General features: G+C 37.2%; 1 long non-coding RNA gene across 2 annotated transcripts in view; it reads left to right on the forward strand.

Moving 5' to 3' along the window:
- Positions 1 to 606: 606 nt before the first annotated feature.
- The window catches only part of LOC131414108 (uncharacterized), a 75,346-nt gene continuing 60,536 nt past the window's right edge, over positions 607 to 15,416 (forward strand). The window contains exons 1-2 of one of the 2 annotated variants that reach the window (XR_009222121.1): positions 607 to 3,908; positions 4,428 to 4,594. This is a non-coding gene — a long non-coding RNA (uncharacterized LOC131414108). The remainder of the gene's footprint in view (positions 3,909 to 4,427; positions 4,595 to 15,416) is intronic. The other variant, XR_009222120.1, reaches the window with a different exon arrangement.

Here is a 15,416-nt window from a genome sequence, read left to right on the forward strand (position 1 = left end):
TAGGGGGATAATTAAATACATAGTCATGATATGACCATGTAATATTATTCCACGACTAATAAGAGTACTTAAAAAGAACTTTGAACATTATGTGAAAAACAATAATATTTTTATTTTTTTAAAAAGAAGCATGTTACATTTTTTAAAAGAAGCATGGACTATTTCAAATATAGGATATCTTTAGTATACATATATAGCTATCTATGTTTAATGTGTAAAAGAGTGATGAGGAGAAAATACAGCAAAATGTTAATACTGATTATCTGTAGAATAATGGGCAATTTTTATTTTATCCTTTATACTCTTGGTCTTTTCCAAGTTGTCTACAAATAAGCATGCTTTACTTTCATAATAAGAAAAAATATATAATATAAATATTTTTATGTAATGGAATAAAGGCTAAGCATTTGGTTCTCACTCTTTTTTTTTTTATTTTTATAGTTTTATCATTCAGTGAATTTTACTGAAAACACACTTTCTTTTGATTTGTAATAATGGAGCCAAATGTTTATTTTACTATAGAAGTATTATATGGCTTCCTTTATTTGCTGTGTCTCATTGTTTTTTAAAGCACTAATATACAATGGAGTATGGTATTCTTTCTATTTTATGTAACTATTTACAAAAGACCTGTGTCCTAGATGCTTCTGTAAAAAATATAGAGCCAGCCAGGCAACAGATCAACCTTGATTTTTATATTAACAAAAGGGTGAATGAAATATCATCATCCTGAATTTTAACTGCCATTTATGAACTAAATGGTTCTTCAGCAAGTAAATCTATAAGCTGCAAAGCAGTAGTGCCCACCACAATGAGAACACATTTCTTTTCATATGAAGATATTGACATATGATTCAATGTGGTATTATAAATTAAGATGTTATAGATATATAATATGTTGTGGGGAAGGACTTCTTAGAAAAATAACAACAGTATTACACAAAATTTAGAAAGATTGTAAATATTCCTGTCTAAAAAATATGAGTATACACGACATCTTTAAATGTAACCCATGTTAAACATGATTCATATTGTGTAGAGAGGAAAGGGGTTTATATCTTAATTTCAAATATCTTGGATTTCAGAGAAGAACAGCATCAGGGAACCAAAAGACTATCTTTTGTTTCATCAGTGTTTAATACTGAGAAAGAAGATGGAATATATTCTTTCTTTACTCTCTTCCCAACTACTTACAAACCCAGCCACATATCTCAAGCAAACAGAGTTTCACGTGAGCCTCTTCATTGTTTCCATCATGCTCTCCAGCACACATTCAATCAGTCTCCTCTCCTATTTTGGAATAAGCAGTCATGGAATTTTGCTGAAAATTTCTTGCTGTGCCTTCGAGATTAATTCTCTCCGTTAAGTGAACACGGATGGAAATAATTAACCTTTCACTTGGTATTAATAGAAAAAAGTAGAATTTCAGTAGCACTAATCTACTTTATAGGCTATTACTTCTATTGTCTCCATCCCATCTCTGTTCCCACATGTGACCATCTGGTTCACAGAATGCATCAGTTCGTTTGTGTCATTTGCATGACTATGGGTCCAAAGAGCATAATAGGAGATGAAGGAAACCTTGCACATGTTGGAAGGAGAGAGCTGAGTTATGTACCCCAGGAGTTCTCATTTTGGTTATTTTTGGAAAATACATGGTATATCACTCCTGGGCAATGTGATTGTTAAATCACTGTTATGACCTCAGAAAAGGAGTGTGGGTACAGAAATTGGTGTAAATGTGCTTATAGTATTGTATGTTCCAATAACGTGTGAGATTTGATAAGCATTAATACAACATCCCCTGACTTTACTACACATCTACTGTAATCATGGGAAATGAAATCTACATAATACGGTGCCTGACATTAAGTAGTAGATACCATAATCCTACCTTATATGGAATCTTGAGGACCTCTTGGCTCCTGTAACCCTCTATCATAAGGAGCAAGAACTCTGGATTGGGACCCAGAAATCTGTGCTTTGACAAGCCCTGCAAAAGATTCAGATGCACGCTCGAGTTTGAGAGCCATGACCATAAGCCTTCAACTATTAACTCCAAGTGATGTTTCTTCCTAATGTCTTAGATCCACCTATACTGTTTTTTATTTCTAACCTCCTGTTCCTTTTGCTTTTCCAGATATTCAACACCTCTTCTGGGAAAACTGGAATAATCCCTAACAAATTTTTCTGCTTTGAATATCCACTCCCCACCCTTGACTTTTTAGTCTTTCTTAAACATCCCTTTCATTATGGTCTCTTACTTCAAACTCCCAGAGTATTCCCACAGCCACCTGGCTGAAGTCCAGTTGTCCTAACTGTGTTCTTTAACACTCCACATTGTACAAGCTTCTCACCTAACTTAACTTATTTCTCCTTTCTGCCCAACTTGATTCTCACTCTGATGAGGCTTTTTTTTCTTAATTTCAATGTCATTCCTTGCACATATTTTTCCTCTGTCCTTTTGTATATACTCTTCTTCCAAGTCTAAATCATTCTTTCTTAACCCTTTTCTATTTTGAAATCCTAATCACTTTCAAAGTTCGCTTCCTTCAGGAAAACTTCCCCATCACCACATCACAAATTGATCTCTCCCTTATTGTTCATTTTTCTCCTCTGACAACTACTTATACACTATCTTGCATTATTGTGTACATGTTGTCCCCATGAACAAAATTTCGATTTCTACTTCTTTGTGTTTTCACCCAGTACCTTACATGGCACAGACTTGTGTTCAGAAACTGCATTGGACTTTGAATAATAACTCCAAAGTTTTGAAAAATAGATAAAAGGCTTGTCTTCAGCTAGACTATTATTCAGATGATTGTTTCTTGGTCATAATTCCTATACTAAGTGAAAATTACTACAGTGTTTTGGATGAAGGTAACTGTGCAATGAGAAGTTATTCTCTGTAGAGGCAGGGGAGCTGTGATCCCCAGTGGTAGTGAACAGCTCTGAGAATGACTTATTGGATCAGGAAAAGGAAAATGGGCACTGTTTTACAGTGTGTAAGGGAGTTGAAAATAGTCCAGAGACACAAAGATAGTGTTCTTTTTTTTTGTCAATGATATTAAGACCAAAAAGGTAAAAAAGAAAATTGATCTCTTTCTGCTTGCCTTTGCTGCTGCAGAGGAAATGTATTTTGGAAAAGGAAAAAATTACATCAAATATATAAGCCCTATGATAAAAGAAGTCCTGACTGTAGATTCCAGACAAAGCCTGACTTGTCGTATAATGTTAGTCAAATTACTTTGTGCTCTGATTCGCAGTTTCCACCTATCAAATGAAGATCATAATGCCTTTTCCTTGGGGTTATTGTAAAAATTCAGGGAGACAATGTCTGTTCTTGGATCAGAGTTTGGAAAACTAAATCCTTGTCATTCTGGGGCTAGTTTCAGGACAAGGTGTGAAGTGTAAGGCACTCATCATACCAGGGAACATGACGGCCTTTATTCCTATATTCTTCAACCCTCCCCTACTATTGGAGCCCCAAGCTCACAGGAGCTATGAAGAGAAGGAAGTTAAATGCTTGAGCAGACACGAGGAAAACAGCATGCCTCCACCTGTATTAGGAATGATAGGTGTTCTCTCCGGGTCTCCCTGGATACAGAAACACCAAGGTCCATTTACTTTTAAAAGACATCATTGCATAGTATCTATAGATTTGCTGAGTGCCTGCCATGTGCCAGGCAACATGCTAGGTGCATTCATATATATTATCTCATTTTTTCCTTGTCACATTTCCACGATGCTGGTAGCCCAAAGAGGAAAGTCGAAAAAAGGTAAGCATATTTCCTAGCAGAAGAACAGATATATTTTTTACTTCAAAGATGATGTTCTTTCTACTCTACCAGGATGCCATTCTGAATCCAGCATGACCTAGCAGAAGGAGCCACATGCAAGAGAAGGTAAACTTATTCTTATTGTATGGAATATTTAATGCAAGTGGGAACTGCATTATTAGAGGCCTCAGTTCCCTATTTTATTTGGGATAAGATATGCAATTACATATAGGCTAAAAATATTGAAGAGTGGAAATCAATAAATATGACACATCCATGCCTAGGATATAGTTTCACAAAACTGTCAAGCAATGGAACATCCACTGTCTTCTGATCTAGCTTCAAGAATAACTGGCATAGATCACCCCATCACACAAAGTACTGGGTCTTTTGCTCCTCCACTGTTCCATCAGGTATGTAGTGGTCTTGGGACATCAGAGGTGTGTCCTCACATAGTGGTTGATCAATTATGATGGAAGCATGGGGATAAGCATGAGATAGGTCCTCTAGTTCATCCATTAGTCCTAAGCACTTACATGGAGTCCCTCTCACATACTTTATTTGCGTATTGTCTCCAGAATGTTCCGGGCCTTAGAATATAATCAAATATCCTGAACCTATTTCTTTTTCCTATTCTGTCCTCAGGTCCTACCAAGACTTGATGTTTTTAAGGTCCTTATGAAAAGAGTTCCTTCATGACTTACCTTCTGCAAAAGAGCAGGCAATCCATTCTAGAAGAGATTAATGGCCCATTTAGAAAGGCTCAATTGCTATAAACACAGAGCAAGTCTTTTGTCCAGCTTCCAGAGAAGGTGGGGCAAATCCCTGCTATTTGCTTCTGATGCTTCACCCCTCAAAAGACTAACAAAAAGGTTTCCTACTATAGCTATGAAAAATAAAATACAAATTAAATTCTCAAGGCATACCATAAGACAAGCCTTTGGCAGTATGCCCTGCTTAATTTATATTTCAACAGAGCCTATTTTTCCATATTAAAATGAACATAGAGAAATCAGAAGAAGGGAAATGAGAGGAAAAGATGGATAAAGTAGTAAAAAGAATCCAAAAGGACAAATTCAGGTCTCAGATTAATAGTGTATCTATGAAATTTTATTCTGTCAGTGCTTAATTTATCTGTATACTAGTCAAGGCAAACGCTTGATACTCCAACCTTGAAATTTCAGTGACTTAACAGTAAAAGCAAAATTTTTCCGCACGTCACAGTTCAATACACATCAGCCTTTGGGAAATGTGGGGCTCTCTGTTCCATGCAGTCATTCAGGAACCCAGATCCAGCTTGTAGCTTGCTATCTATAAGAATCTCAGATTCATCAATTATATTATTTGTTTTTGGCAAAGTGAAAGAAAATCAAGCACAAGTGGAGAATATATCAGGAAGTTTCTAAGAATCAGGACTGAACGAGGCACAATCACTTTCTCCCACATTCCATTGGCCAGAACTCGGACACATGACCTCATCTACCTGCAAAGGAAGCTATAAATGTAGTTTAATTGTACAAACAGGAATAAAAGAAAAAAGTTTGAGGAAAGCCAGTATTGTCTGTGTAACAATTTGGGACTAGAGCTAGGAATGGTTTCCCCACCAGTAGTACCCTGGGGAATCTCCAGCCAATCTATGAAAGTCTCTGGTTAGCTTTCTTATATTCGAATAGCCATGTGGGAAAAGTAATTTTGATGCTCTTTTGTACTTTGTACAAATACACAAAATATATTATTAATTAATTTTTTGAATGTAGATGAAGAGGTTTTTATGTCAAATCTTACAAAGTTGATGATACTATGAAACCATTTGATAGGTGTCTACATTTGTGTTGACTTACAAATTTAAGAGATTTTCATAGGAAATTATACTTTGGAATGTATATGGAATCGAATTTTTTTACTAATAATTTAATAACCTTAAACTCTATCAAAAAATAAACAAACAAAAACCTCAAAAAATTGGTTTGTTAATTTCTTCCAAAATATTTCCTTTAAGTAGAAATAGAAAGGGTTACTGTGTGGTTAGTGTAGCAATTAAAAAATCCTTTCAGCAAAATATATTTTCTTCTACTCAGTCAAAAATACATAATAGCAAATACTCAATAATTAATTATAGCTCAACATCATGGCAATAGTTAGTTTGCTGTAATTTACCCATACTCTTCTAGGTTGTCAATACAAGGCACTGAAATAACCCTAAACATGTTATTAATGCCATGATGAATGTTATGTGTATAGAGGTGTATAGGTCAGGGTTTAACCAGAAAAACAAAACAAGACAGTAAGGTAAACCAAAGATTCCAAAAGCAAGAAGCCACCCCCACTCCTAGAATGAACAGACAAAGGGAAGAGATGGAGTTCCCTGAGCCCCGTGACCAAGATCACTTGGTGGAAGCTGGAAGCATAGCAGATATGCCAGTAGGAGCTGGCGATGTGGAGTGTATGAAGCCAATGCTCAAGAACCTACTCGAGGCAAAGAAGATGGGAGAGAAATGCTTGGCTTCTTTTCTCTCCTCACCCCCGACAAGCTCCTGCCTATGTAAACTATTGGCCAAACACAACCAAAGGGTGGCTGACAGACAGATTGGAAAATGCTCAACACCCTCTTTTCCCCTGATGATACAGAGGACAGGGGAGTGAAGAGGAATGCCTCTGAGGGCAAGTAGGCCTGGGGTCAGCAAATGTAATGAATGTACCAAGGGAGACTGTGATTTATATTCTCCATTGACTTACCTTACTCAGTGCAAAGTGATGGCCTCTCTCCACGTAGCTACTTAAAGAACACTTGCCGGTCAAAAGGATTCTAAATCCTTCCAGTCATGTCTTTGGGTAAAAGTCATGTTCAGTTTAAACAAATTGCTAGCTAAGGTTCCAAAACACGTCTTGGAAGTTTGACTTCTAGTTTTGTGTCCTTGCTGGAGAAAAACAAAATCAAACAAACCAAAACTGAAGTAGTTGGACAAATGTATTTAGATTCAGCATGTAGAAAGTCTTCTCCAACAATATCTGGGAGATGAACATGGGAAAGAGATTGTGTTCCTTGAGAATCAAAGTGGCACATACTTCCAACTAAGTGTCAAACTGACAGAGCAAGCTGATAAGCCATGAGAATGCATTCTCCAGTCAGTAAGTAAGAATTACAGAAATAAATCCCCACACGTCCTACACATCTCTGAAAAATCTATAAACTTCTTTTGGAGTTAATTCATAAGAATGCAAATAATGTAAAAAAATAAATTTCAGACAGGCAGCTCATTGAAAGGTGATAGGAATGAACCCAAAGTAGCAGAAATAAAAGAGCTGGGTGCAGAGAGAGTCTCAGGGCAGTAATGAAAATGACACATTTTCAACCTAGCAGTGCTAAACTGCATTGAAGAAATGTCTAGAAACAGGTAAAAAGGTTTAATAGTTCATAAAAATAATTAGGGTTCTCAGTAACTTTAGCCAAATGGATGTCATAGAAATTCTCTAAGGATGGTGTCTAATGGGTACTTTGTGAAAGGCTGGTTTTTCAGAAAGGAGTTTGGTCTCATGGAAAGAGACTGAGCTGTATGGCCAAAACAACATAAAATTAAAATTCTGATTCAGGCATCTGCTAAATGTATGGTTTTGGAAAAAAGAAATTTCATCACTTCAACCCTCAGTTTTTTCCTCAGTGCAAAGGGGAAATTTTGCCTCGTAGGGTTTGTAGTAAGAATTAGCGATAATGGTTATAATGGACCTGACACATAGTAAATCAGTGTTGTATAATTCTTGGTTATAATTATTATCTTATTATTTGAGCATTTGCATATCACACATTGACAAGCTAGCTTTTTAATATTACAATTTCCTTCTCATCAAGAAAAATATTATACCTTCTTGGAGAAGCACTTCAAAAATGCAAATACCCTTGGGGACAGTTACTCCATTAAATTGTATCTGTGAACATCGTGATTATTTTTAACACCTCTGTAAAAGATTGATTGACAGCCACCTAAGAGCAAGTTTGGGAAGGGTCATTGGGTGGAAGAAGGAGGACTTAGGGAAAGTTTTATTTCATGTATTAATTGAAATGCTTGTCAAAAGTGCAGGCAAGTAAGTGCCATGCCCAGCACGTCAGAATCCAGGAATCTGCATATTTAATAAGCAAGCTAGTTGAATCTAATTTACATGGTACAGGATCCCACTTTGAAGATCATTGCTTTAAAGACAATATGAGGAGTCGTCAGGCAAGAGAGATTAAGCGGGGGTGGGTGGTCATGCCACACAGACTACGGCTCCTTCATGCAAGACTACTGGATGCAAGTTTTGCTAACCTTCTTGGTTGCCCTATTTCATTGCTAGGTAAACAAGAATAGGCCGAGAGTAAGCCAAAGGTTTATACAGCTTGATTCTATAGCAGTGAATCAGGAAATCCCTTAAATGCTAGGCCCTGGGGGCTGGTGGTGGGGGGATATGTATAATCACATATCTAGAATTACATTTGGCAGCATAAAAAAAAATCATTCTCTGCAAAGTATATTGAATTTATCAATGGAGGTAGCCCAGATTACCATGGAATGGGCAGCCCTCACTTTGGGTAGAAATGGAGGGTTTTCACAGGCTGTTATAGCCCTGACTCACACCTGAGAATAGTTAATTGTGCTTCTTGCTGGCCACTTGACCTTGACTCTTCCTTCCTTGTTTTCTCTATTTCTGACTTCTCTCTTCTACATTTTGTACTCCCCTCGTCTGCCGCCCTCTCTTCTTAGCTGTCAATGCCTTGAGTTAGCCTATGGCTACAATGGGCGCTGACCTCTCCTATACATCCCAGCCTAAATGACAAACAGGTTTAACCTCAGGCTTTATAATTATTAACAGTTATAACAACTAATAATAAAAATCATGATTGCTTCCTCAATTCTTACTTCTGCTACTACTAGGGACATAAAAAGTAAATGAAAAGATATGCTAGGAAAATTAAAAACAATTTTTTAAATGTAAGGGATTATTGCTCCTCTTATTATCTCATGTTATCCCCATTAAAAACTTGAAAAATATAGAGGTTCATTGTTGTAACAGCATTCTTCAGGGCCCAGATGACGAACCACCAGTAAATTCACACCAGATTCAAAAGTAGGACGCATTTGCTGGTTGCCCCTTCTCCTCTATATGTCTTTCTGTGACCAAAAAACTCAACTGCCAAATCATAGCATAAATATGCAAGCTTCCTTTATTGGTAGAAGTCCATGAAATGTGTTCCGTTTGCTCTTTCAATTTCTGCATATGGAGTTGAGTACCTTGTTCTTGGATCCAGTTGACAGTCAAGAGAAGTACACTGTTCCACAGATCAGCCTTAGTTAATCTCATTGCTTAAGACCTCGGTGATTTATGGAATCAGCAAGGGGCTAAGGCCTAAGTTCTTATTTAATCTAATTTCATGGACAGCCCTCTTTTCCTCTTGGTTCAGAGGTGCTATGAAGTATAAAACTTGAGCTGTATATCAATTCCAGTTGATGCAATTCAGTAATTTGATATACCACGATCAGTTTCACAGCTGATTCTCTTGCTTGCCTAAAATCTGGAGAAATAGAAATTTAGTGACTCTGGTTCTTAGTAAATAAGAAGCAAATATAGAAGATCTACACTGAAATATAACTTATATTAAATGTTGATAATGTTTGTTAAAATCCTTAGATTCAAATATAGCCACTAAGTTTTCCTCCTTCATAGAAACATAAAGGTTTCACTATGGCTGAAGTTATAGTAATAAAACTACCATTTATTGAGTGTCAGATGCTAAGCTATATATATTCATTTATTCTTCCCCAAAACTCTATAAGGTGGTACTATCAATATCTCCATTTAACAGATCAATCAACAGTGGCTTAGAGAAGTTAAGTAACTGGTCTGTGGTCACCTGGCTAGTATATGGCAGAGCCAGGATTAGAAAGCACCAGGTTATTCCAGGAATGGAGATCTTAACCACCTGGTGACTTTGACTTTATGTTCCCCTCTAAAAGTTATGACTTTTCACCTTAGTGAGATTCTCTTCCAGGCTGGTAGCAAAATGGCTATGGCAGTTTTGGACCTCACATATCTTCTAGTAGTTGTTTTTTAAATCAATAAATCTTTTTCTCAGGTGACCTCTTTGTTTTTTGTTTTTTTTTGAGGTAGATTTGCTCTGAGCTGACATCTGTTGCCAATCTTTCTCTTTTTTTGCTTGAGGGAGATTAGCCCCTGAGCTAACATCTGTGCCAATCTTCCTCTATTTTGTATGTGGGTCGTTCCCACAACATGGCTTGATGAGTGGTATAGTCCGTGCCTGAGATCCAAACCCACAAACCCGGGCTGCTGAAGCGGAGCGTGCCGAACATAACCTCTACGCCACAGGGCCAGCCCCTCGGATGACCTCTTAAACTCCCTCCTGCCATCCCATTGGCCCACTTGAGTCATATACCCATTGAGGCAGGTCATATGCCATTCCTAAAAACATCCCAATGGGCTGGGGAATGAGGAGTGCTAATTGGCTTTGGTCCATGTTCCTGAACCAATTACTGACAAGGGAATTGAAATTATTCTTAGAAACATAAAACCCCTTTTGCTGGAGATGGTCAGATTCCCCCGTGTGGGGGTGGTGATGATGGGAAGATACCTATTTGGAACGGAACTGGGCTTTGAGTAGACAGCCAACAATTTCCATTACACCAGCTTGTACTCCTCTCTTATCATGTTCCACCTTCCAGCCTCATCTTCTGTGTGCTTTCCTTACCTTCAGTTAATTTGGACTATCACTGTTCCCAAATGTGCTCTTGAGAAGCCACTTCTGTGCCTTTGCTACTTTGTAGAGGCATTAAACATGGCCTTTTGAGTCAAAGATACATGGTTTCACATTCTGGCTCTACTTCCTACAGAATGAGTACCTTCGCCTCCCTGAGCCTCAGTTGCTTCTATTGTAAAAACAGAAATAATATTGATCTCATAGAGTTATGCTGAGTATCAGATTAAAAGAAGAACTTATCACAATGCCTATAGTAAGGAATAATAAATGATTCCTATTCCCTTGAAATACCTCCTTACTAAAATGCAGAAACCTCTTCTGGGTTTTCATCCCCATCTTATTCTTATCTTAGTCAAGAGTTGAAAAATAACCAAAGTATAGGAAGTAGGAAATACAGCAGCAAAGTTTTTCCTAAAAATTTGATTTTAGACATTGGCAAAAAGGACTTCTAAAATATGTCCTGAATACTGGTAATGAACTCTAGGCAAGGAAGGAAGCTGGCCTCTGATTTCACCTCATGTCCCTCACAAAAGTGGCTCATGATGCCTGGAAAGCCTGACTATCCTTCCCCAGCCATTTCCCATCTGGCCAATTCCTTTATTTCTCAGCACAAATGTCACTTGCTCAGGGAAGATGTTGCTGATCCTCCAAAACTGCAGACTAAATTAAGTCATCTGTCATTGGCTCAAAACACACCCCAGCTTTCCCCTTTTGTAACCCTCACCACATTGACCGTTTCAGATTCTCTCTGTCTTCTTCCTTGCCCTGTGATTTTCAGAGGACCCAAATGGCTTTATTTCACTGCCATAGCCCCAGTGCCTATTGTGGTACTTGACACACACACAAGGCACTCAAAAATAGCTTTTAATTAAATGTATGAACAACTACAACATGAACTGAAATGTGACAATTCTCAGAATCCAGAAAATTAGACTTATTTGTTTGCTGTATATGGCAGGAAAAGGGTAAGAAAAAATAGCAGAAATAAAATATTTCTAAAACAGCATATATATCTGTTTATTGCCCTGTGGGAGTATTCAAGGTCCAGGATATTCTATAAAAAGTAAAAAGAAAACTACATGGGGCAAATGTTGCTCTAGTTGACAAGCACATTCTTATATACACTCCATATCATTCGTATTGGATCAAATCATATCTTACAAGTGCAAAAAAATAAAGGAGCAAGAAGAAAATGGAGTATAAAAGAAAATGGAGGTAGACATGGCAAAAAGTTATTCAAATTAAAGAACTTTAGGAAGGCAAAATTCTCTGAAATATCTCTAAAAATTCCATTAGGCACTGATTTTTATTTGTGTTTTGAAAAATAATGCATGCAAGTGCTGCTATAAGATTTGCTGATTTATTTTCATTGGTTCCTGAATTACAGCACTGAATTTGAACCTTCAAATGACTAAAGATCCCAACTCACTGCAACTCACTGTTTTGCAACTCACTGCAAAAACAATAAGACCAAGAATAATCCTGTGTACAATTCCACAAATTTTGGCATTTTCCTTCTCTTGAAAGAGGAAGGAATGTAAACACTATAAGGTAATTCTCATCAAGAGATCTCCAAAATGTGATTAGTGTAAACTTTGTATTTGAAAAGTTGAAGCCTGAGTGACTGTATTCAGAGAACATTTATGGTGAGAGGGGAATGATATAGAACACCGGTTTTGAGTTCAGATTTTCCTGGGTTTAAATTCTAATTTTGTGGGGCCGGCCCCATGCCTTAGCGGTTAAGTGCGCATGCTCCACTACTGGCGGCCCGGGTTCAGATCCCGGGCGCGCACCGACACACCATGCTGAGGCGGCGTCCCACATACAGCAACTAGAAGAATGTGCAACTATGACATACACCTATCTACTGGGGCTTTGGGGAGAAAAAAAGGAGGAGGACTGGCAATAGATGTTAGCTCAGGGCTGGTCTTCCTCAGCAAAAAGAGGAGGATTGGCATGGATATTAGCTCAGGGCTGATCTTCCTCACAAAAAAAAAAGTCATTAAATTCCAATTTTCCATATGGTTTTCAGTCACCTATTTAATTCTTTTTAATCACTCTGACATTGTTTTTGCAGCTATTTAGTAAGGACAATCATGATAATAATAACATTATTATTTTTGTTTGATCAGAAATAACATACACCAAGCACCTGACACTTAAATAGTGTGCACAATAAATAGCAGGTTTAATTTTATTGTGTAAGATGATAAGCCACCTGTCAACAAGACAATAGGCTGCTTCCTTAACATGGAACCTAGTTCATTTCAACATTAAAGTTGGAACCACCAACGGTTACAAATGCCCAGGTAAACTGCAATATATTTGGCAGGTGTAAAATAAAGAAACAGCTCTTGTCTGCAACAAGTTGCAATTGTCATGAATCCAGCTGACTGCTTTGGTAAGAAGGCTTCAAAAGGAAAATATTTGCAAAACTAAGAAATGCATTGAGGACTCAAAGGAAAAATGATACTATTGCCAGTAAAAATTCCTGCAAGAAAGCTTTGTTTTCACTCGAACTTTCTCCTGCCAGTCTCAAAACCACCCATTTCTTCCACCAACTGCAAAAATAAATAGAGGAAAGAAAACTGATGGATGAGTTCAAAACCAGATTTCTTTGAGGTTGTGATGGCAGGGTGGTTTCAAGAATAAAAATTGCTCCTTCAAGTGGTCTGATTTCTTGAACTTAATTTCACAGTCTATCAGTTACCTGAGAGACATTATTTTCCTCATTCCGGGCAAGTCAAAAGCAAGATTTCACAGATATAAATAAAGAGAGGGAATAATGTCTTCTCTTAAGGGAATATTAACCCCTAGAGGCATGAGCCAACTTCTTATAGCTTCTTGCACCTCCGGTGTTTTCTTAGACATTGGTTAAATCATGGAATACCTTTAATAGGTTTAGCTTCTACATCTGGAAAAATAGCCCCTACAATATCTTAAAGATGTAAATAAAGGACGTTACACAAATGAATAAATGTAAGCATAAGACTGAAAATATCAGTGGTGTTATTCTTAGATATATTAGCATGCCTTTAACATATTTCTCTTGGATAAATTGGGAAAAAGACCCCCTTGGCTAATAGACACAATACTAAAACAATTAAACAATTTTCAGAAGATATTAACCTTCTGTGGTAGATTTGTGGACTGTGAAATGTAAAAAGACTAGTGGTGGTAATTTTGATGTATTTATATATTAATTCATTTTTATGTGTTTATGTGTTGCCTTGTTCTAAAAAGGATTTAAGATATCTAAAAACAACATACTATGATTTTTACAAATTAAAAATAACTTAGGATATCAGGGCAAAAAAGAGTAAGAAAGATAAAATAGATTCGAGGTTAGTACAAAAGCTGCTGGTTGTGTGGTTTGGTACATGTGTTGTTTTTGTCTATGATTCAGAATTAATTTACAGTGGGCAACTAGTTGACCAAAAAGCTATGGGCCAGTAGAGATTTTGTTGTTCAAAGACCCAGAAGAGAGAAATAAGCCCTGAACTGTCGCCCCTGGAAACCCCATCTTGGGCCCCACCATAATAGTTAGCAGTCCAGTCTGTTTTGTTGAGATTACTGCATTTGACAGCCTGTATAATCCACAGCTTGATAACTGGTGAGACTTTAACACAGGGAAAAGGGTGTTCTGTAGATAATGAAGGTTAAACTTCTTTCTCTATCATGCTCTTTACCCTTCATGTGGTCATCACAGATGTCCCTGCCAGAAAGACATCAAAACTTCTTGAGACAAAGTCTCAAGAAAAAAAATAACCTCAGCAATAATGTAAATGATCGCTTCTATTGTAGATTTGACTACATGAATCTAAAGAGAGATTCCCAAGGTTGTGACTGTCTGTAACTTTTCTTTCCCTTTGATTCTCATCCAGGGATCTTCTATGTCAGGAATAACAAAGAGATTTTCACATTGAATTACAACTTAGACCAATAGTCAATTGGTAGTAGATACCTACAGCCTTATCTTGAGAACAATTCTTCACCCATAACTGGGCCCAATGGGAAAGGCTAACGTGATCCATTAGCGATGTTGGCCAAGAGAGTGGGAAGAAGAGTGATGGCAAGTGTACTGAGCACGTCTGGTTTCAAGTGCTTTCTGGTCCTTTGATTCTGATTATACCCCAGAGTTGTAGGAAATTAAATCTGTGGTAACTATATTCCTTTCCTAACACCCTTTTAAGGAGGATAATCAAGAAACAAGCCTTTTTTCCTCTCTATACAACATGAAAAGACTGATTGATGATCCTCCCCCATCCTGTGATTGCTTCCATGTGTATCTGTTGTTGTCAAAAAAGTGGAAATATGCACAACAGTATATTCTATACATTGAAAAAATTCCCTAATTCAAACAGAATTGATTTGGAATGCAGATGAAGAGTGAGAAAAGGGATACCAAAGGCCCATATATCCAGGGCTATGTCTTTTCTTTCATTACTTGGCAGATCCTTTCATTATATTAATTTGTCTTTGAGCCAGAAATATGCAGTTTTGACAATTTTCTGCTTCCAGTATATAAGTTATTTCCAATTTTAGACTCTTCCTCTTATGGATGGTAGGATGATTTCAGGTCCAACATAAGTCATGTTTGCCTTCGAAGATTCTCAAGGTATTACTCAATCCTTTAGGAATATGAAAAGTATTGTGGACATTGTCATGATTAAAAGGGTAAACGCAGATGTGTGTTGTCAGTGAATTTTTGAGTATGCATAGTGTGAGAATATCATCAATGGAATTCCAAGAACTTTAAATGCTGTGGGAAACTGGCTTCCAACATCTGACATCCAACTGTCCTTCCACTAACCATTTCATTAAGAGTCCAAGTGTTCATAAGGCTAGTTGATTGTTGAAAAGTGTTTATGGGAGAAAATTTAAACAAT

Source organism: Diceros bicornis, chromosome 14 (genome assembly GCF_020826845.1).
Source record: "Diceros bicornis minor isolate mBicDic1 chromosome 14, mDicBic1.mat.cur, whole genome shotgun sequence".
Lineage (NCBI taxonomy): Eukaryota > Metazoa > Chordata > Mammalia > Perissodactyla > Rhinocerotidae > Diceros > Diceros bicornis.